Genomic DNA, 24,710 nt, shown 5'->3' on the forward strand with positions numbered 1-24,710 from the left:
TATCGGTGAGAACTTGTTTGTGTATGTATAGGTGTGTGAATGCTGTGTATTTGTGTGTGTGTGTCTGTGTGTTGTATTTAAAACACTAGAGAGAGAGAGAGAGAGAGACCCTTTAAAAGCAGTGTTTATGGTGTTAAAATCTCAAGTCTCTTCATAAAGTACATCTGTTTGGATAAATTGGATATTGTATATTGTTCTCTAAATGGTCCAACTATTGACTTTAATGAGGCTACAGCTGATACCAATTGTGAATGTAGACTTTGCAAATTTATTGTCAAATCAGCTCTCCTCTTACATTGTTTTGAGATCATTCCTCTGGGCTTATATACTTTTACTTCACATGTAAATAAAATGCCACAAATGCTTGCTCCTGAAATCCTGTGAGATGTGGCATATTATTTTTTCGTAGGAATTGGGTCTCTCTTTGTCTCTTTTTAAACCACTCTCACATAATTAAAATGACTTTTTTTTTCAACCTGATCATTGGCATACTGGAAATAAAATCTCTCAAGAGGATTAGCTTACTCACTCAAGCTTTCCATTCAGGTAAAGGTGTGAAAAATACATGACAAGACTTTTATTCAAAGGCTGCAGGAGAAGAGAGGAACAAGAAGAAAATAGGAGTCTTTGGCTAAAGCTGTTTTTCTTCTATGTTTCATATTTCATTTTCTTTGAGAATTAGGAGAAAGATAAAACAACAACAAAAAATACAGAGCAGTAGGAAGGCCAACTATAAATATCATGATTTGATTTAATCTAACGAAGTAAATTTCCCATGAAGGCTGCAAGTTACAAAATAGGTGCATCATCTGAGAGTCACATTTCTAATTGCATTGCTTAGGAAGCTAGGCTCAGTGACAGACATGTGTGTGATAGGTTACATACATGCATTGGCTCTCTATCATGCTCAGGAAATTAGTCTGGCATGAAAGCTATTCATGATCCAACTCCTGACTATTGCTCTAATCTCATATTCCCTTCCTCTCTCAGCACCCCACATGCCTCCCACTTGTCGCAATTTCCTGATTAAAGTCCTGTAATATTTCATACCTCTGCAAACACCATTCCTTTTTCTGTTCCTTCGTCTATTGGATTCATCCTTCATGATTCGATTCCGGCACCATTTTATTTCTCTACCATTTCCCCCTCAGTTACCTAGATGCCTGGAAACCTCTTCCCTCCACAGTACTCTGGGTTCACACTATTCATTGCTCTTTATACAGAGTATTTTAAGCATGTTTTACCTTTCTGCCTCTACGATTAAGATGAAAGAGACTGAGAAATAGAAACCATGCCTTATTTAGGGTTTTAGTCCCATAGCATTTGGCATATGGTAGGTATACAGTAAATTTTGATTGAATAAAATTTGCAAGATAGGATGCAGAATAGAAGGTGGTAAAAATGGAATTATTTAACATTTGCAAGGTATTGTCCCAGGTTTTCGGGCAAGAAGGTTAAAAATACAAATTAAAAAAAGGTCACTTTTATAGTAAACTAGAAAGAGAAAGTTAGATGATTAACTCAGGTGTAAAGCTACATGTGAGTGCTGTCAGAAGGCTATGTGGAAAGCATCCTAGGAATTCAGTGGAAAGAAAAATTCAAGTTTAACTTAACTGAGAGGTGGCATAAAACCTTCATGCATTAAAAAAGCATTTGAACTGATGTTAGAGGTTATTATTATAAGAAGTTGTTTATTGTTTGTTACTGTTTTCTTGAGTGGATGTTTATTGAGTTCATGGAAGCCGCAAGAATTTAAGCTCTGTATTTCCATATAGGTTGACAAGCATGAATTTAATTAGCTTTTTCAAAAAATTCAGAATAAAAAGAAAATCTTATTTCCTCTTCTAAACACCACAGAACCTTTTAAGTGTTTTATGCTGAGAGATTATCTGAAAGAAGAGAAATGTATGTATTCTGCTGCCTTGTCCCTTAGCAGTGCTTTGACTCCCCAGTATATTGATGGGTTGAGAGAGCAGAAAAACTTAGTTGGGGGCAAAAAAAAAAAACCCAAAAAACAAAAACAAAAAAACCAAGAAAGTATAAACCAGATTTGAAATTCTGAAGGTTCCTGGGTAAAGTTATAGGATAATGAATGCTTTGTCAGGGTTTCAAAAATCTGAAAGCACCTGTAAACAAAATGTGCTGTAATAATGGGCTTTGCAAGAAACCTTCAAAGTACAGTTTGCTGTCATATGTCCTTAACCAAAGCTACAACAAGAAATGGGACCGTAAGTGAGAAAAATACCATTATCGATTTGAATAACTCAGGGAACAACATAACAGTTGGCTGTAAATGCAGTGTTTTCCTAAAATGAGGACTATTGAAGAGAATGTTTTAAGGGTAAAGACTAAAATTCAGTCAATCTTTGGTCAATGAGGGGAGGATGTGGAAGCACTTTTGGTGTCTGATCCAGGCACTGGTGATTGAATGGACTGGAAGACTTATAAATGGCCAGTGAAAAGATGAAGCTCACTACTAATCAGGGAAATAAAAACTAGAACAAATGTTAATTTGGCCAAGTTAATAAAATATGTGTAATATCTGGGGTCCTAAGGGGTGTAGAAAATACACACTCTCACACCATTAGTGAGTTTAGATATTGGTAAAGCCTTTCTTTCTTGAGCACAAGATGGATTGTCATGTTATACAATAAATGAGAAAGGGACAGAGTGTAGGGAAGAGTTAAGAAATTAAGACTTTTGTTTGGAACATCTTAAAAGACATTAGGAGTTCAGAGAGGATGTCAGGCAAACCACTGGGTATGTGAATCTGGAGCTCCAGGAACGAGTCAGAGTTGAAAGCACTGGACGTCAGCAGCATAGGGACGGTATATGAAGCTAGGGGACCTCAGTTATCAGTTACACATTTTACAACTATGGATTAACAGTCTGTTATGTGGAATGCACTGTTCTCAACATTTGTATGAATGATATGGTAATACGAGCCATAGGTTCCATCTTTAAGGGAGCGTGCAATCTCCTTTTAAATGGCTATATAGAAGCACTTGCTACAGGGTAAGTGATCTGTGAAATACATAAAACAATTGCTTCACTTTATTTTGTGTCTTCAGTGGGAAAGCTCTTTGCATATATATTGACTGCAATCTTCACATGGATCTGTCCAACGTAAGTAATTTTTTCCTGGTTTTACTGATAAGGAACCTGAAGCTTTGGGTGGTTCAGTACATTTTATGCATTCACTGGCTAGTAAATGGAATTGCTGGGTGTCATACCCTCGTCTCATTGAAAGTTTCCTTTCAACCATCTTTCACTACTTTTCAGTAACAGGCCTGTAGTCACTAAGTCCTTAGCTTCTTGATCCACACTATCTGAATAATCATAGCATCACTCTAGGAAAGAAAGGTATCAATTGCAGTTAGTCCTGTTTGATGGATGGAAATCTTGGCTTACTCTGGGTTTAAGTGAAGTAATTAAGCTTTGCCAGGAGCAGGTCAGCCATGGGGGGGTGGTCTCTGTACTTCTTAGATTCATATATTGCAATGCATTGATTCTTACATAGATATATTTAATGGCTCGATATGACAAAGGTGCCCATTACTCACGATCATTCCCTCTACCAGTGATCCCCAAAGTCTCATATGAGCTGCACGAAGCTTATATAGAGAGGGAAAACTTCCTGACTGGAATGGAAATAAAATTCTGCTTAACTAGAATGCATTTTGTTTTTAAAGCATTTAGAAAATAGACCCGTTTTTCAAAGGTAGATTCTTATTCTTCATGAATAAGAAGTTTTCTGCAGTTTTCTGTTAAATGTGAGTTTAGTTCAAGTGAACACTGATTTCCAGGACAGGTTCATGAGCTCAGACATTGTAACTAAAGGAGAGGTAGGTGGCCATTATACCTCCACACTTGTGAGCTAAAATTTATTCATAGAGAAGTATTAAATTACTCAACAGCATTTCCGCCCCCCCCCTTTTTTTTTATTACTGGAGGGGTGAACATTTCAGGGCAAACTGCATTAGTACTGAGTGCCTTGCTCTGTCTGAAGAGGTGCCATCATTTTATCAGTCATTTTGTGTGTCAAGGCTACTGCTCTCATTGCAAAGTGGTCACAGACTTTGAACACCGTCATCACCTTTTTCTTCCTTATCCCTTATTGGCAGAGTAAATGCTCCTAAAGGTAGGGGCAATGAGAAAGCACTGAGATGCTGGCTTCCCTTTCTCACTAAACCCCCAGGAGAATGCCCCAAGGTATCCAGTGAGTTTCCACTTTTATGCAGTCTATGATTCTTGTTACTGGCAGAGAAACAAGTAAGTAAAACCAATACAACAATATGGATATGGAACCAGGGGATTTATTCCCTGCCAGAGAATTAGAAAGCCAGGCGCTCTGGGGCACCTGGATGGCTAGTCAGTTAAGTGTCTGACTTCGGCCCTAGGTCATGATCTCATCTTTCTGGAGTTCGAGCCCTGTGTTAGGCTCTGTGTTGATTATTCAGAGCTTGGAGCCTGTTTCAGATTCTGTGTCTCCCGCTCTCTCTCTCTGTGCCCCTCCCCTGCTGGTGCTCTGTCTCTCTCTCTCTCAAAAATAAACATTAACAAAATTAAAAAAAAAAAAGCCAGGAGCTCTTTCCAACACACTGACCCAGCTTAACACTTTTATACATAAAGCAGAGTCTTCCCTTCATTATTTATTTCTTTGGGTTATAAAGGTCTCCAAACTTCTCCCTGTCCCGTACATAAAACAAGGTTAACTAGACCATGTGAAGCCCCACCCCTCAAATTACCTGTTACTTACTAAAATTCTCTTTCCCCTATGGGAACCAGTTGGCAGGACAACAGAGAATGGAGCTGGTACCCTAGACTATCTTCAGTTAAATTCATACTATGTTCTTTTTGCCTTCCTCCCCCTTGTGGCTTAAAGTATACAAATCACTCATAGCAACAAGACTCAGGCCTTTTTTCTCTCCCTGTTTTTCCTGCCTCTTTTCAGGAGGTCTAATTAACCTATGCAGTGTCTTTCAGATTTACCAACAGCTCTTTCAGATGATTTTCTCTTCTTATATATTCAATTTCCCTTTTGATCTTCCACTCAAACAAAGATGATCTCAAAAATTGCCTACAACTGAGGGAATGACTTAATCAAATTCTCAAGAAAAACGCCTCCCTTCTCCTACACCTTAAACTCTGCCAATGTTATTTTACGTTGTATGCATATGAATTTTTTATTCTGGCTTTAAAACTAATATTTACCAATCATATAAAATTTAGATAATGTAGACAAGCACAGAGAAGAAAATAAAAACCACCATCCAAATATAACTATATTATTAATACTTAAGCAATATAGTTGCTAAGAGCTTAGATTTTAGGTTAGACATTATTGCCACTCATTAAATCAGTATGCAGATGGGAAATATAAATTCAGATATGGTCATAAATGATGTCAAATCCATGGCATATCAGTGTGTAGGGTTAGGCAAAGGCCAGGAAGGGAGTGCTCATTTCCATGTGGTCAGAGAAGGTTTCTGAGCAGACACCTGAATATTGAGAAGGAATATCTTAGGAAATGATAAGGTAGCATCCGTGGGTGGGATTTCTCTTGTCCTGATTGAATCTATGGCCTTCAGGTTTATGGGAAAGTTGAGCAATAGTAGGGGCGTCTGGGTGACTCAGTTGGTTAGGCATCCGACCCTTGGTTTCTGCTCAGACCATGATGTCACAGTTTGTGAGTTGGAGCTCCCATGTTGGGCTCCACTCTGACAGCATGGAGCCTGCTTGCGATTCTTGCCCTCCCTCTCTCATGCTGTGTGTCTGTGTGTGTCTCAACATTAATAAATAAACATTAAAAACAAAAGATGGGCAATAATAGATCTTAGATCAATAGGATAGGCAGAAGCCAGATAAGGGAGGCACTTGATGTCATGGTAAGGAGTATGGCTTTCATTTTAAGTGTGATGAGAAGTTATTGTTGAATTTCAAGCAAGGGAACTGTATGATTGGATCTATAGTTTTAAAGAATGACTGGATGCTATATGGAGAATGCAGTTTACACAACAGGAGTGCAAGTAGCAGTAGGGACAGTGAAATGTGAGATTAGGAGTATGACTTGGAGGCAGAAATGGTAGTACTTGGCTAAAGGCTGGCAGGGGAGGTAAAGATTTAAAAGAGCAAAGAAAAAAAATATTTTTCCTTCTTATCTTGGGAAAACTAGGTGAGGGGAGCCAGTTTGGGAAAGGGGGACAAAGAAGGAGAAATAAAAAGCTCTATTTTGAATGTGTTAACTTTGAACTTGGATACAGTAGTCTGAAATTCAAGGGAGAAGTTGGAGATTAAGATATAAAGCAATCCTGTCAGAAATAAAAATACAAATAGAAGTAGAAGCTTTAGGGGTTGTTATAGTATTTTCTGTTTTGTTTGATTTAATATATTTTCTCCAAAAAAATCTTGCCTTCTAATACCTGAATATAACTGTATCAGATATATAAAGGTTGTACATATATATACACTTATAAACTTACAGTCTATATAACTTGTTTTATTTTATTATTATTTTTTAATGTTTATTTTTGAGAGAGAGGGCATGAGTGGAGGAGGAGCAGAGAGACAGGGAGAGAGAGAATCCCAAGCAGGCTCTGTGCTGTCAGCGCAGAGCCTGATGCAGGACTTGAACCTACAAACCATGATTTCATGACCTGAGCCGAAGTTGGAGGCTCAACTGACTGAGCCATTCAGACACTCTTCTATGTAATTTGTTTTTAAAAAATTATGGGCGTGTGTGTATGTGTGTATGTGCAACGATGTTTTCATTCATTATTAGCATATAAAACTGGTTTTCAAGCCCTGTATGTAATGATCTGGGTCTTAGCAGGTGGGGGAGTCCCTGTATGCTTCTTTTCAACAAGCTGCAATTTTATCTTAATCGGTAGAAGTACTGGGGAGAAAGGCTCGAAGATTTTAAGAATTTTGATAAAAATACAATTTGCACTTCATGTATGATACCTTATAGTAAATGCTCGGTAATTATTTATTTGAGACTGATTACAGTCTCTCTAGGATTATATGAAGGTGACTTTTTCCCCTTGCTTTGGTAAAACCAGATAGTGTAATTTGTAATGATGCCAGTTTGATAGGCAGAATAGCTTATTTTAATTTGCATTTGTAAAATTAGAGAATAGTTGATATTTTTTGTGCTTTCATCAGGTATTTGTTGTTCTTCTTTTATAAATATTCACTCATTTGCTGCTTGTTTTCCTGTTGTGGGATCACTTTTATTTTTCTCATTGTAAAAATCTTTAATATATAAAGGATATTAACATGTTTCTTTATAATAAATACGTTAAGTATTTTTTTTCTTTCCAGTTTGTTATTTACCTCTTTAATTTTTTTTTTAACATTTATTTATTTTTGAGACAGAGACAGAGCATGAATGGGGGAGGGTCAGAGAGAGAGGGAGACACAGAATCTGGAACAGGCTCCAGGCTCTGAGCGGTCAGCACAGAGCCCGACGCGGGGCTCGAACTCATGGACCACGAGATCATGACCTGAGCTGAAGTCGGACACCCAACCGACTGAGCCACCCAGGCGCCCCTGTTATTTACCTCTTAATTGCATTTATGGGTTTCTTTCTTTCTTTGTTTCTTTCTTTTTTTTTTTCTTTCTTTCTTTCTTTCTTTCTTTCTTTCTTTCTTTCTTTCTTTCTTTCTTTCTTTTTTCTTTCTGTTTTTTTCTTTCTTTCTTTTGAAAGGTGTATGGGTGGAGTAGGCAGAAGACTTTAGTATTTTATGTTGCTAAATTAGCCTACCTTAAGATATTTTAAAGGAAAATAACTCTTGATAAAGTAAGGGTTATTTTTGCAAAATCAAAGAGATCTCAACATTCCAAACGGGTGCAAACAAATAACTGTGTAAACCTAAGTACACTTAGACAACATTTTATTTTATTTTTTTTATTTTATTAAAAATTTTTTTTCTTTAACATTTATTTATTATTGAGAGACAGAGAGACACAGAGCATGAGCAGGCAAGGGGTAGAGAGAGGGGAAGACACAGAACCTGAAGTAGTCTCCAGGCTCTGAGCTGTCAGCACAGAGCCCGATGAGGGGCTCAAACTCACAAACTGTGAGATCACGACCTGAGCCGAAATCAGTCACTTAACCAACTGAGCCACCCAGGTGCCCCACTTAGTGAACATTTTAAAATTATAACATCATTTTGCCATTTGTTCCTTGCTTTTCGTTTTCTATTTTTCCCATCTGTTCTTTCTTCTCTTTTTCTCTTCTTCTACTTTTTTTTTTTAAGTTTATTTATTTACTTTGAGAGACAGAGCCAGAGAATACAAGCGGGGGAGGCCCAGAGAGAGAGAGGGAGAGAAAGAATCCCAAGCAGGCTCTGCACTGTCAGCACGGAGCCCCGATGCGGGGCTGGAATTCACGAACCGTGAGGTCACATACTGAGTGGAAACCAAGAGTTGGGTGCTTAACCCACTGAGCCACCCAGGTGCCCCTTTCCTGTCTTCTTTTGAATTAATTGAATATTTTTTTATTTCGTATAATCTCCTTTGTTAGCTTAAGTGTAAATCTGTGCTTTGTTATTGTAGCGACTGCTTTCGGGTTTACAGTATGCATCTTTAACCTTTACCTTTAGATGTTATTACCACTTCACATGTAAGTATAAGAACCTTACAGTGCTGTCTTCCATTTCTTACCTTTGGCTTTTGTGCTATTATTGACATACATTTTCGTTTTACATGTATTACATATATTATTACTTTTGTTTAAGCAACCAAGTATTTTTTAAAATACTTTTAAGTACTAAGACAAAAAGTTATATATTTACCCTGTAGTTACCATTTCTGGTGCTCTTTGTTGATTTGTTTAGATCCATGACTTAATCAGGCATTAGTTTCCTTTTCCTGAAGGACTTGCTTTAATATTTCAAGTCATGTGGGGCTCCTAGTGATGAATTCTGTCAAATTTTATATGTATGAAAGTCCTTCTTTACTTCCATTGTTAAAGATATTTTTGCTGAGGGGGCACCTGTGTCGCTTAGTCGGTTTAAGTGTCCAACTTTGGCTCAGGTCATGATCTCACAGCTTGCGAATTTGAGCCCCGGGTCGCGCTCTGTGCTGAGAGCTGAAAGCCTGGAGCCTGCTTCGGATTCTGTATCTCCCTCCCCATCTCTCTGCCCTTCCTCACTTGTGCTCTGTCTCTGTCTCTCTCAAAAATAAATAAACATTGAAAAAAAATTTTTTAAGATATTTTTGCTGAGGTAGTATCACATTGCACCTCTACCCCAACCTTGCCACAATACTTTAAAGATGTTACTCAACTGACTTCTTGGCTTGTATTGTTTTTGGTGAGAAATCTGCCATTATTCTTACCTTTGTTCCTGTGTATGGATTGTATCTTTCTCTTGCTGCTTTTAAGATTTTCTCTTCATCATCAATTTTATAAATTTGATTACAATGATATTCAGTATCTATCTATCTATCTATCTATCTATCTATTTATTTATGGGCTAGGATTTTTTTGAGCTTTTTGAATATGTGGATTTATAATTTTATCTAATGAGGGAGATCTCAGCTATTTATGTCCTCAAATATTGTCTCTTATTCAATTAATGGATTTTTCTCATCCTCCTGGGTCATATTTTCCTGCTTTTTCTGCACTTCCAGTAATTTTTTATTGGGTAGCAGAGAATGTGAACTTTACCTGTTAGGTGCTGGATATCTTTTGATTCTTCTAAATGATTTTTATTTTCATCCTGGGATGCAGTTAATTTACTTGAAAAGTGATCCTTTTAGTTCTTGTTTTTTTTTTTTTTTTTTTTCGACGTGTTAGGCTGGATTGGAACAGTGTTAGTCTAATGGCTAATTATTCCCAACTCCTGAAGCATGACTCTCTAAGAATAAACAAATGACTATTAATTTCACTCTGAATATAACTTAGTGGTGGCAGTGGCATCCAAAGATCAGGGTGATGAGAATGGTCTGCTCTGTAGAGAATTTAATAATAATCGTGGTTTACTGTCAAATTTTAATAAAATATGTGTAAGCTTCTAATAGTCCACTTTTATTACTTACTCTGTATTTTACATGGAGGTTATTTAAGAGAACCCCCAGTTATGCAGTTATGTGCTAACACATGTGGACTTAGCCACATTTGTTTCTTTCTAGAGTAAATTCTTAGAGGCTCAGCATTGTTTAAACTCGCTTCAGAGGATTTTTGTATTAGTCACTTAAAAATTTCTTCTCTTGCGTAGTCTGAGACTTCTCTGATTTTTTCTTTCTGTATGAGTCTGTATTAGTTTTCATATAAAGTGGGTTCTTTAATGTTTGTGAATATTTGGGTATCTGCTCAAATTTAATTTGGAGGCTCTCTATAGGTGGGTGAGAATTACCTATTTTGGTCATTGTCTTCGAAGATCCCAGTAGGATATCATCCATGTCCTTTGAGGTAGTCAGATTCTCCAGGAGAAAGAATAAATAAATCTTCTACACAGGTGAAATCTACTTGATGGTCATAATATGGAGATGTTGGTGAGGAAAGAATGGTCAAAGTACCAATATATAACCTTAAGGCATTTCTCTAGTTTTCATCATTTTGTTTTTCAGAACGCTGTATCAGCCAATTCTGTGTCACATCCCTCAGAACAGTGAGCACAGTTGACATGTCCAGCCCTCCACCACGAGGGATGCCATCCTGAGACTCTGTTTCACTCCCTGAGGAATTGGACTCCAGTGTACGTCCATCATGGGGGAAGGCGAGGACACTCAGCTCCGTGGACGACCCTAAAATGAGAGAGGGTCTGTTTGTTTCTTAACAACAAGTCCTCCATTTTTAAATTTGCTTTTTATATCTCAGCTCCAGGGGCTCCAGTTCTGCTCTTTCTCAGATTTGGGGAGGTTTGGAATGGAAATTGAGTTTCTTATCAATTTTTCCAACTTCCAGTTTAACTGTTCATCTTTCCCTGGCCGGCTGAATCAGTCACATTCCTTGCTCAGCTTTCCAGCAAACAGAGTTCTGTTACTGTGGTTGATTTCCATTCCCTCTGTTCATGTGAATTCATGCCTTCTTAAAATTCCTTTACTGGAGATAATTTTTAGAAGTTTCATGATGAAGCAGAGCTCAGTGCTATGTTTAGTTTGCCATCTTAATACTTGCATATGTGCAAATGTCTTTCTGTAACATTCATTTGAAGAAAGCAGTGAGGCTGTGTGTAAATTTGTATGTCAGCTTCATATTTGTACCTTCATGCACATCTAGAGTTCGTTTATTCTTATGCTTGTAAAACATCGGCTAAAAGCACTTCGATTTGCATAGTTATTTGTTTGCAATTATTTGGAACATTAAGAACTCTTAATTTGCAGAAATAATCCTTATTTTTTTTAAGATTGGTGTTCTTTTTAGAATACCTTAATAATTTTGCCAGTTTAAAAAAATCTGCCGTTCAGGAAAAGCACTTCTCTGTATTTCAGGGTTCCACACCCATCCTACTTTACAGATTGACATCTCTTTTACGATTGCTTCTTCTTTGTTTTTCTCTTCTTTTTTGAATTTTCTGAAAGTATATCTCAAGCCTTTATTTCTAATAATAACTGAATTACACTTCGGTAGAATTACTACTACTTTATGCTGCTTCCTATGTGAAATTTCATTCCATGATTTATAGCTTCCTTAATTTACTTTCTTATGCCATTTATCTTATGTATCATTTTACACCCACTTTGTTTTGAATTTCAGCTAATTCTCTTTTGGGTACTTCTCCTGTCTTTTTATAAAGTATGTAGCTTTATTGTTTATTAAAGATTCTATGTGGTTTCCTCTAATTCCCTTCTGATCCTTCAGTAGATCATTTTCATAATATTTTTTTCTTCTGTTTTCCAATTACTTTTGTCTTTATCTTATTCTTTTGTGTTGTAAGTTCATTTATTTTCAGAGAGAGAGAGAGAGAGGGAGGGAGGAGGGAGGGAGGGAGAATCCCAAGCACACTCTGTGTTGTCAGCCCAGAGCCTGACATGGGGCTTGATCTCACAAACCAAGATCATGACCTGAGTTGAAACCCAGCCAGATGCTTAGCCATCTGGGACACCCAGGTGCTCTCTTTATCTTGTTATTTACCATTGCCCTCCCTGTCCTCCTCCCTCCCACTCTCCTTTCCCCCCTCCTCTCTTTCTTTACTGATGTTTAAATGAGGTAGGATTTTCTTACTTGGCAGATGATTTGGTTGGTATTGTTTCTACCTTCTGCCTACTCGTGTGTAAACAAATTACCTTCTCAGCTCAGATTTTAAGCCTTAAATTTACCAGGCGTTTTTCTAATGTTCTACAAATATCAGACTTATTTTTGTCTCTACTACTTTGTTCTCTATTTCTCTGAACTGCTCTAGGACATGAACAAATGTTTTCCTAGTTCACACTTCTCCTGTATCCAAGTTCTGAACTTAGCACATAACCAGAAATGATTCATAATGGAATGGACCATCCCAAATCTGTTGGTACTGAAATATGCTACCTTTCATTTGATTCAGAAAAATGACATGGGTGACAGAAGGTAAAACATACCTTTCAGCTTACGGAGTACTATCTGAAAAGTAGAGAGGGCATGTGGCTAGGTTTTCAACCTAGAAATTTCTTCACTCTCAAGTCAGTGAACATAGGTAGATAAAAATAATAGTTCCCCAACATAGCCCAGCATTTTTCAGACACTGTCTCTGTAATCACATCAAACTTAATATGCTGCTTGCTAAACCTGTGTATTTTCTCCATGAAAATCCATATGGTTTATAAGCAAACACCTGATTTTGAGTCTCTGTTTCATTTATTAGTTGTATGACCTTGGGCAAGTTCTCATTAAACCTCCATTCTCTCTTTTTTAAATGGAGAATAAAACACCTCAAATATTAGAATTTTTTTGTGAGGATTGAATGAGATAATAATGTCTGTGAAATGTGGAGTATAAAGTGGGTATATAATAAACACTTGTTAATTACCAACATTACAAATAGAGAAAGCTTTTCCAGCTTCTAGCCTTCGTTTTTTATAGTGTTGTGGGTTTTCATATTTCCCTCAGCCTCAGTGGAAACTCCAGTCAGAACATGGGGGAAGTCATGTTACCCTTTAACCTAATGTCATCCATAAATTCATCTCTTGAATTTTAATATTTTAATATTTCTATTTTAATTTGATTTCATGCATATCATTCAGTTTTTTTACACAGTCTGAGATATTTATCCTTAAGTGAAAGAATGGAAGACATTGGTAGTAACTTCGATCATAGATATCTCTGGTTTTATCACTGTCATTGTTTCCTATTTTATTCAGTTTTTTTTCCCTCCCACTTTTTTCATTCTGACCTAGTACCTGGCATAATTCACTCAATATATTTGGCATCAAGCATTAAAAAATAAGAGTTTCATTATTTGGGTAAAGGAAAGTAATGCAAAAACTAGAGAGATATCAAATAATCAGCCATTCTTTCTCCCTCTAATTGCTTGGCCCTCTGATATTTTGAAAGATGCAACTCTTTTCTTCTTTTGGCCCCATAGCCTTATCTTATTTCCCACCATCATGCCACATCTTCCACGACACAAAGTACCCTGCCAGCACCAAAGAAAATCTGGCACATGACTCTTGGCTTGGTTGTTTTCTGATAGTTGCTCTCTAGAAAGGCATTTGGGTCATGTATCAGACTTTATGGAAGGGGAAGCAGTTCTCTTGCAACTATTGAGAGACTAGGAGCAAGGTGTTTGCTTTGTCAGTACAGACAGAGTTCAGCTGCAAGTAATAACATTCAGAATATAGTGGCTTATGAAACGTAGATATATTGACTCTTTCCATGGAAGAGCAGTTCATAGGTAGACAGTTTAGAACGGGCTTGCAAACGCTCCATGGTTCCTCAGCCCTCATTGCTTACAATAACAAAATGGCTTCATGATTCAAAATAGCTGTTGACATTCCAGCTACAGCACTGTATTGCATATGGCAGGAAGGGAGAAGGAGGAAGAAAAAGGACACTCTTTCCTTTTAGGAGACCCCCAAGAAGTATCACTATAAAACTTCCCCCTGTATCTTATAAGAACTTGGTGGCCATATCTGGTTGCAAGGGATGATGAGGAATGAGACTTTCAGCACTCAGCAGTGTGCACAGCTAAACTGTCAAGATTCATGTCTCTGAAATGGAAAGACATGCCTGGTGACACATCTTGCTGGTGTTTGGGGTTGAACTTCTCCATCTCATGGGCAGGAATGGAAGTACCGAGTGTGCTGTGGGCACCTGGCATGGGGTTGCTGTGTGAGGAAGTGAAATCCAAGTATATTGTTCTCTGCTGCACTCCATCTGAATTAGAGTTAATGAATGGACTTCCAAGATTCTTTGCTGACTGCTCTTTTTTTTTATTAATGGGCAGCATGTTAGTGTAAAGTTGGGAAACACCATAGCATAGAGCTTAAAATCCAAGTCTGCTCATGTGGTTAACCATCTTGACCAAAAAAGACTTTAAGTATGTGGAAAATTTCTGATGGATTTTAGAGTTGCTATGACTTTAAAGTTTATACCCAGGGAAGGTTGGGTTTCTATCTGTGTTTGGTTTGCTTTTAATATGGACGGTGAACTCCAAACAGAAGATAGTTTTAGGAAGCTCTCATAACACATGTGCTTTAGGAAGTAGTTTCATCCACTGGAGGATGTAACAAAGAAATCAGAATTTGAATCTTATCCCCAAGACTCCATGATCACATGGTGATACTGGGGCTGCTGCAAACATTCAGTATGATTCAGCTTGACTATATCTGAAAATTATGATTGCCTTCAATCTTAGCCACAGAACCCATTGGGCTGCATGCATCCCTCTCCGTGCCTGGGTTCATGCCACTATTCAAGGTGTAAGAGCCTCTTAATTGTAGCTCCCTGTAAGATTCAAATACAAGGTCTTCTGGCCCTTGTCGCCTGGCTCATAATATGATATGGTGAACTGCTCTAGCACCGACCCTCCCTTCTTTTCTTCCTTTTACATCAGCCCTAACAGCCCCATTCATCATAGTTATGTTACTAATAGTTGGGTAAAAGACTCTGAAATTACATCTCTCTTTAGTGTTTCTAGAATTTACAAAAATCGACAGGGGGTCTTCACCACAGGCCCTTAATATGAAAGTCTCTGTGCAGGAAAATCCATAAGCTGGGGTGACTTTTGAGTTAAATTGTATTTTATGGCTCAAGAAATGCTTTGCTTGGTTCTCGCCACCATTACAAAGCAAAGAAAATAATTTCAGATTCAGTTTACACAAAACATCACTTCGGGTTGATACAAGCTTTATGTTAGTGGCATGGAAATATTTGCATGTGCACATTGATATGTAGTGAAATAGACTACGGGTGATAAGATCAATTTTCTATTAAAAGTAAAAAGGCCAGGGTAGCCAGATACAGTGAGGGCTTTTCCTATTTGTCATTCAATACTGTTTGACAGTTTTACATTAGCTGCGGAAGGCACCCACTGGCATGCTGTGGCAACGCTTTAGAAAATATGCACACGTACACAAACACACATATACACAAACACATGTACACACTCACACAGATGGTACAGACTCATATAATTGGGCACAAAAAGACAGTAACCATATATGCAGACACCTATTCTAGCACGTGAACACAGTCACATAGCAAAGTCACGCCCACACAGATAGGAAGACATTGACCAAATGATACAATGACGCAGCCAGGACTGACAACTGCAGAGTCACACGAATGCGAGGTGAAGGCTCATGCATATAGATGCTGAGAGACCTGGAGACACATACACACACACGAAGAGCATACAGAGTCCCAGAGATAAAGGCAGATAGGCACACGAAGATGAACACTTAGGTATACAGACTGACAGAATAGACTAGAATATGGCAGCAGCTTCCTTACATATGTGGCACCCATATTGCCCTTTCCAAGTCATTCAGAATTACCATATGTGGTGGTATATGATACCTGAATGCAAGAACTGCTTATAGAACCATACAAAGAACATAAGGTTTCTTGAGTTCCTTCTATATATTAGTGTGCAGTCACATTATTGCAACCACATCAATTCCAGATGCTCTTTTCAATCTTGAGTAAGTTCACTCTTCTCCCTTCATCCTTGTATCTTTCCAGCCATTTCACTTTACCCTGTTTCCTCGTGATGCACATGCTTTGTTTTCTGTGACCTTAAGTTTTCCCATAATTACCCCAATTTTTCCTCATTATGGCCTCCTTTAATAATGCTCATATGAATACCTGGCTGGCCTTTTGCCCTTGACAATGAAATCCCATTCTTCTCTTTTCCTTCAGTTTAAAAATCTCAGCTACCCTTTGAGGTCTCATTTCTGTCTTTTTTTTTTTTTTTTTTTTTTTCAACGTTTATTTATTTTTGGGACAGAGAGAGACAGAGCATGAATGGGGGAGGGGCAGAGAGAGAGGGAGACACAGAATTGGAAACAGGCTCCAGGCTCTGAGCCATCAGCCCAGAGCCTGACGCGGGGCTTGAACTCCCAGACCGCGAGATTGTGACCTGGCTGAAGTCGGACGCTTAACCGACTGCGCCACCCAGGTGCCCCTTTCTTTTTTTTTTTAATATTTATTTTGAGAGAGAGAGAGAGAGAAAGAGAGAGAGAGAGAGAGAGAGAGAGAGAGAGAGAGAACCAGTGGAGGAAGGGCAGAGAGAGAGGGAGAGAGAGAATCCCAAGCAGGTTCCATACTGTGAGCGCAGGCCTGATGCAGGGCTCCATCTCAAGAACCATGAGATCATGACCTGAGCGGAGATCAAGAGTTGGATGCTTAACTGACTGAGCCTCCCGAGTGCCCCAGAGGTCTCATTTATTTCCGTTTGAAGATTTAATTCTTACTCTGTATACTTTCACAGCTGCATTAAGTAGTTCAGAGCTTAGCACTTAATTTTTCTTTCATTTCTTTATAATACATCAATTATGTCTCCCCAGCTGAATTATATTCCTTCTGAAAGTAGGAACTCTGCTTTATTCTTTTCTTTGCCTTGCATTTCCCAACCTCCGGCTCACTCTGGTATGCTTTGGAACACCCTGCACCCTCATTCTGGGTCAGGGGCTACCTCAAGTGATCACTGTTAATGCTTCTATCTTCAGTCCAAGTGGGATTCTGAACTCCAGGCCTTTACTTCTAATTTTATAATGCCTGAAGACACCTTAAGCCCAATGGTTTGTTAATTTCAATTTACAAACTCTCAATGGGACAATCTCTCCCTATTACCTTTCCCTAAACCCTGTTCCCTCTTTCCTTCTTTCTTTCTTTCTTTCTTTCTTTCTTTCTTTCTTTCTTTCTTTCTTTCTTTCTTTCTTTCTTTCTTTCTTTCTTTCTTTCTTTTTTTTTCTTTCTTTCTTTCTTTCTTTCTTTCTTTCTTCCTTCCTTCCTTCCTTCCTTCCTTCCTTCCTTCCTTCCTTCCTTTCTTCCTTCCTTCCTTCCTTCCTTCCTTCCTTCCTTCCTTCCTTCCTTCCTTGTCTCCCAATCCTGGTCAGGTGTCCTACTATGCATTCAGTTATCCAAGTTAGAATGCCAGCCAGTACTTTTTACCTTCCGATCTCCCTACCTTTCTCTTTCCCAACATGAGAACACGAAGAAATACCTTTATGTTACCTTGCTGTCTCTCACTGCCTGCTATGCTGTCCTTCTGAACACCACGCTGGTCCATGCCCTCGTGAACTTGAGGACATGGAAGTGAAGATGGAGATGGTAGGCTTCTAGCTTATTCTCTTGTTTCTGGTTTCACTTCCTGAGATCAGCCTCCCTATTGGTATCAGAATCATCATTCTAAAGTACAAATCTGATCTTGTCATTTCTATTAAAACATCTTTAATGGCTCAAGAGTGCCCTAAACTCCTCCAGCAGGCAGTGTCTTTTACGACATTGCCTTGACCAGCACTATCAGTTGAGCCATCTCGTCCCTCTGTTACTGTCCACATGACACCACATTCTATGAAAGGCTGAATACATCACATCACTGGGTATTGCTGAGCCATTTCCCTTCACTTAAATGCTTAATGTTACTGTTCTGCCTGGGAAATGACCATGTATCCTTCAAACTCGGTTCTGATGGCTTCCATGACTTGCCCTGGGAGGAGTAAACTTTTCTGTAATACTTGGTGCAGATCTAGGAGAGCACTCATCACGCGGCTCACTATTCACATGTCTTTCTCCTTAATTGGACTGTGACTACTCCAAAAACAGATACTATTCTCCCCACTACAATGATAGGTACTCAATAAAGGCAGTTGCTCGGTTACTTGGATGATTACTTCTGTAACTGTCATGAAAGGAAAAGACTGCTCCACAAACTTAAGCACGTGTTTGGGTGGAGGAGTACCATTTATTGCACACTTAATATAAATGCTCTGTGTATGTGTATGTGTATGTATATATATTTAATTCTTACAACAACTCTCTGATATAATTGCCATTATGCCCACTTTCCCAATGAGAAATCTGAGTTCTAGAGAAATCAAGGATTTGCCCAGGTTAGGTCTTATTTTTAGCCCAGAGGCTGCCATATTCTTCCATCCCACTGGACCAGAATGGGTCCATGAGATATTATTTCTTCATCCAACTTGGGAAACTGTAGATGAAGCCAACATAAACAACTGTCTTCCCTGTGCTAGCTCTCAAAACTTTTAATACATTCATGTGATTCTCCAAGTTTGACTATACCTCATAGCACTTTCCAGATCCGTTTGGCCTCAGAACCCATTTATACGTCTCTCTGCAGAACATACTTTGGGAGATACAGTATTATACCAAATGCTGTCTTTAAAAAAATTTTAGCTTTCATAAATGTTTGGTGGACCACTCCCCTTTCTCAACTCGATTTGAAGAGAGAATATGTATCCCGACCCAAGTATTCATTCTGTTACATTGAGATCGGGCAGAAGTGGTTGGCATATCAATTCTCAGAATCCCAGGGACCTCACCAGCTGTTCTATGGCTCTGTTTGCCTCAGCAGAGAGGAGAGGGACAAAAATGTATGCTTGATGCTCCTGTTTATTTCGACCCATGTGCAGGCCCACAGGCTATCCATCACACAAAGCAGGTGCAAGAGAAGAAGAAACTTGGATTGAGCTGCCTGAGCTCTGATCTTCCTGTCAGCCTGTCCCTGGTGGGTCTCCCGCTCTGGTGGTATTTGGTTGGAGCTGGGTGGGGGGGGCGGGGAGTGCCAGTGAGTGCTATCGAGGCGCCTGCACCTTTTGCACTGCACAGGACAAGTTTATTTATTTTTGTCTCCAGCTGAGAGCAGCAACATGGCATTCCCTGATCCCCCTGGTAATTTCCCAGGCTCAATGAATCCTGTTTCTCTTGACCTGCTTCACAGCTGGTGGCATTGCTGCTGACCTGGATTTGCTCTTCTTAGCTCAGATGACATAGCAGCTCAGAAGCTGCATGTATTTGACAACACAAAGACTCCATCCCTTTAAACAAGACACACACACACACACACACACACACACACAATGCAGCTCTGAAGTCACAGAGGCCTTGGTTCTAGTCCTGGCTTGAGAACACTAAATCCCGGCTCTGCCACTTGCTAGTTTGGACAAGTTACTAAAAACACAGCCTCACTTTTCTGTATCTGCACGATGATGATAATATTACCCACCTCACAGGGCCCTTGAGAGGATTAAATAGCTCAGTGCCTGGAATATAGCAACAGTCGTATACTGTTTGCTGTGTTTATATTACTAGTATTTTTCAATTTTGTCTTTTATTGTTTTACATATTAGTATTTACTTTCTTTTGCTTTCTCAAAACTACCAAGGCCTCATGGACTTATTTTAATCTAAGGAGACGTTAGGGAGAATAATCTATTGATTCTTTCTACAAAGGGTTTGTAATTATCTGGGGAAATTAATCATAAACATAAGAAAAGGTTACCAGTGACACATTATATGCAGTATTTTAATTATTAAAAAAATAAAAAACATTCTTCATAAAGAAACTGAGTATTAAATAAATCCATTAGCACCCAAGTTTAAAAAAGTCTATATGATGAGTAAGTGTAACTGATAAGATTTGAAAAAAATATTTGGAGTGTGTGTATTATCAAGAGTATACTCTAAGCTAATGGGTCTCAAGTTTTCTGATCTCAGGAACATTTTACATTCATAAAAATTATTGAAGTCTCCTCAAGAGCCTTTTCTTCAGTGAGCCATACCTATCAATATTTACCATATTAAAAATTAAAACAAGGAGACTTAAAAATATTTTATTGATCCTTATCAAAATAAAAATAAACTATTGCATGCTAACATAAATTACAATTTTTTTAATGTTTATTTTTGAGAGAGACAGACAGCGCATGAGTGGGGAAGGGGCAGAGAGAGAGGAGACACAGAAGCAGAAGCAGGTTCCAGGCTCTGAGCTGTCAGCACAGAACCCAACGTGAGGCTCGAACTCATGAACCGCAAAATCATGAATTGAGCCAAAGTTGGATGCTTAACCAAATAAGCCACCCAGGCGCCCCATAAATAACAATTTTTAATGGAAAATAAATTATTTTCTGAAACAAAAAGAGAAAAGTAGCATTGCTTTGTATATTTATGTTTTGTAGTAAAAAACACATGAAATCTACCGCTAAACATATTTTTGAGTGTACAGTGCAGTATTGTTAACTATGAGTAAAATGATGTACAGCAGATCTGTAGAAATTTTTGTGTGGCATAAATGACATTTTATACCCATTGAATATCAGAAACTCTCCCATTTCCTACCCCCTGTCCTGTGGCAACCACCATTCTTTCTAGCTCAATGCGTTTGATTACTTTAGATACCTCCTATAAGTAGAATTAAGTAGTGTCTGTCCTGTGGCTGGCTTATTTCACTTAGCAAAATGTTCTCAAAAATTAATCATGTTGTAGCATATGACAGGATTTCTTTTTTAATTGCTAAACGATATCCCATCGTATGTGAAGATTGTGTTTTCTTCATTCATTCATGTGCCAGTAGACATTTAGTTTATTTTGACTGCTTAGCTATGGTGAATAATGCTCTCATAAACATGGGGATGCAAATATCTTTTTAAAATCCCGTTTTCAGTTCTTTTGGATATATACAAGAGGCGGGATTGCTGAATCATGTGGTAGTTGTGTTTTTATATATATTTTTGGAGAAACCTCCATACTGTTTTCCATAGTGGCTGCACCATTTTACATTCCCGCCAACAATTATTTTAGATGATGGCTACCCTAATATGTGTGAAGTGAGATCTCATTGTGGTTTTAAATTGCGTTTGCCTGATGAATAGTGATATTGAGCATCTTTTCATTTATCCGCTAGCCATTTATAACTCTTCTTGGGAGAAATGTCTGTCTAAGCCATTGGCACTTTTTTAAAACTTTGAGTTATTGGGGCGCCTGGGTGACACAGTCGGTTAAGCGTCTGACTTCAGCCAGGTCACGATCTCGCGGTCTGTGAGTTCGAGCCCCGCATCGGGCTCTGGGCTGATGGCTCAGAGCCTGGAGCCTGCTTCCGATTCTGTGTCTCCCTCTCTCTCTGCCCCTCCCCCGTTCATGCTCTGTCTCTCTCTGTCCCCAAAAAAATAAATAAACTTTGAAAAAAAAATTAAAAAAAAAAAACTTTGAGTTATTATTTTTCATAGTGAGTTGTAGGAATTCCTATATATTTTGGATATTAATCTCTTATATATATGGTTTGAAATATTTTCTCCCATTTGATAAGCTGCCTTTTCATTTTGTTAATTTTTTCCCTTTGCCATGCAGAAGCTTTGTAGTTTGATGTAATCCGACTTGTCTATTTTTGCTTTTATTGCCTATTCTTTTGGTGTCATTAAGAAATCATTGCCAAAACCAGGGTCATGAATCTTTTTCCCTATGCTTTTTTTCCTACAAGTTGACAGTTTCTGGTATTACATTTAGGTATTATTCGATCCATTTTGGGTTAATATTTGTGAGTACTGTGAAGTAGGCTCCCACTTTCATTCTTTTGCATGTGGGCATCCACTTTTCCCAACACCATTTATTGAAGAAGCTGTCCTTTGCTCCGTGTGTATTCTTGGCACTCATGTTGAAGATTAGCTGACTGTGCCTGCATGGGTTTATTTCTGGGCTCTCTATTCTGTTCCATTGATCTGTACATCTGTCTTTATGCCAGTATCATATAGTTTTCATTATTGTAGCTTGAAATCAAAGAGTATGAGGCCTTCAATTTTATTTTTCTTCTAAAAGATTGTTTTATTTAGAGTCCTTTGTGGTTCCACATGAATTTTTTCTAATTTTGTAAAAAATTGCCATTGAGATTTTTTTAGGGGTTACTTTGAATCTGTAGATTACTTTGATAGTATGGGCATTTTAACAATATTAAGCTTTCAGTTTCATGAACCAGGGTGTCTTTCCATTTATGTCTTCTTTCTTTCAGCAGTGTGTAGTTTTCATTGTACAAGTCTTTTGCCTTCTTAGTTATGTTTATTGCTAAGTATTTTATTCCTTTTGATGCTATTATAAATGGGTTTGTTTTCCTAATTTCCCTTTTGGATTGGTCATTGTCAGTGTATGGAAATATAGTTTACTCTTGTGTGTTGCTTATATATCTTGCATCTTTGCTGAATTCATTTATTGGTTGCAACAGTTTTTGTGAGGAAACTTTAGTGTTTTCTGCATATAAGATTGTGTCATCTGTGAACAGTACTTCTTCCTTTCTGATTTGGGTGCTTTTTATTTCTTTTTCTTGCCTCATTGCTCGGACCAGAGCTTGCAGTACTATACTGAATAGAAGTAGTGGGAGTTGGGCATCCATGCCTTGTTCTTGACCTCAGAGGAAAGGCTGTCAGTACAGTGTTAGCTGTGGGCTTGTCGTATATGGCCTTTATTGTATTGAAGTAATTTCTTTCTGTTCCTAGTTTGAGTGTTTTTGTCATAACAGGGTGTTGAATTTTGTCAGTTGCTTTTTGTGTATCTATTGAGATGATCATGTGATTTTTATCCTTCATTCCGGTAATGGAGTGTTTCACATCAATTGATTTTTGTGTGTTCAGTCATCCGTGCATTACGGGGATAAATCCCATTGGTCATGGTGTCTGATCCTGTTGATATCTGTTGATTTCAGTTTGCTAGAATTTTGTTGAGTTCTTTTGCATCTGTATTCATCAGAGATATTGGCCAGTTGTCTTCTTTTGGGGTAGTATCTTTTTCTGGCTTTGGTATCAGGATAATGCCATTCTCATTAAATGTGTTTGGAACTATTTCCTCCTCTTCAGATTTCTGGAAAAGTTTGAGAATGATTGGTGTTAATTCTTCTTTAAATATTTGGCGGAATTCACCAATGAAGCCATCTGATCTTGAACTTGTCTTTCTGAGGAAGTTTTTGATAAGTCATTCAGCCTCCTTACTAGTTATAGGTCTGTTCAGTTCTGTTTCTTCATGATTCAGTCATGGTCGGTTCAATTTCTAGGAAGGCTTCTCAAGACTTTCCTGTGGATGTATCTTCTCTGGACTTGTGCATGTAGATTTTTAATTAGATGGGTTTGCTGGTTTAGAGCTCATGATCTCTTGTTTTTCTGTGGTGTTTTTCTGCTATACTGAGGCTGCTCTGAATCAGCAGCACACCGCCCAGCTCTTTTACCTTCTCAGTGGCCCCCATTAAGAACACACTGGGTCCCAGCAGTGACAGGAGACGACTGAGACAGAAGCCAGTCCCTTAGGTAAGCTCTCCTGCTCCCACCCCATGAAAACCCAGAATGCTGAAGATACAATCCACTCCTTTCTTTCCCTCTCCAGGGAAAGTCCAGGAACTGGGAGTTCCCAACCATGATACTATACCAGTGGGAGGGATGGGGGTGAGAGGGCACCACACATTTTCCTGTTGGCTTCATTGTGGCTGATTTTATGCCACCTGGAGTGCAGGAGCTTCTTAACTGTTTTCTGGATTTCTCATAAAGGATATTGATCTGTGTTTATTTCTGAATCAGTATCTCTGTGGGAGGAAGGAGAGTCTAGGGCTTCCTATTCCACCATCTTGCTAACCTGCCAGGACATTACTTTATATTTTTGCCAATCTCTTTAATGTCTGCCTTAGCAGAAGATAGCTAGATTCATATATCTGCACCTATAATCAATCCCTTACGTTGGTGTGGTGGGAGTATGTGAGGAAAACTAACTTCATACAAATATGTGGCTGGAAAAAGAAGGATTGTGTTTGTAGCAAAATCAGATAATTTTAGATTTCTTAAATTCTTATACCTAACTCACCAGTTAATAGTTCTTAAAGATTACTGACAATGTGGAATCTGAAATTATAGGACATTTTGTACTGTGTGACATTCTACCTTGAAAGAGCCTTCTACCGGTACATCATTTCATAGCCTCATGCATTGGTCATTTGGAAAATATTGTTTCATTGAGTTAAGCAGATCTTCTAAATAAGTGGTGGCTCATGATTATACAATATCAATAAAATTATTTTATCGATCTGATCACCATTTACATTGGAAATGTCTTATGTTACCAAATACTAGTTTTCCAAAATCCCAATTCTCGCTTGGTTGCTTTAACTTGATCAGTAGTAACGGTTGATAATCAACATACTGTCAGCTGTTTTCCCTGAAATGACAAATATACCTCATTCTTTTTTGACAAGATATCTACCAAATATCGTAGTTTGAAAACCTTTTTCTTTCCATCAGCCACTCTGTCAAGTAAAAATAGTGTCCCACGAAAAAGTAGCTAGTTCAGTTTGTAACTCA

The 24,710-nt window shown here is 38.3% G+C and overlaps 1 protein-coding gene across 10 annotated transcripts in view; it reads left to right on the forward strand.

The window, feature by feature from the left end:
• Positions 1-24,710, forward strand: part of NRG3 (neuregulin 3) — a 1,060,953-nt gene that overhangs the window by 282,317 nt on the left and 753,926 nt on the right. The window lies entirely within an intron of this gene.

This window comes from Leopardus geoffroyi, chromosome D2 (genome assembly GCF_018350155.1).
Source record: "Leopardus geoffroyi isolate Oge1 chromosome D2, O.geoffroyi_Oge1_pat1.0, whole genome shotgun sequence".
Taxonomy (NCBI): domain Eukaryota; kingdom Metazoa; phylum Chordata; class Mammalia; order Carnivora; family Felidae; genus Leopardus; species Leopardus geoffroyi.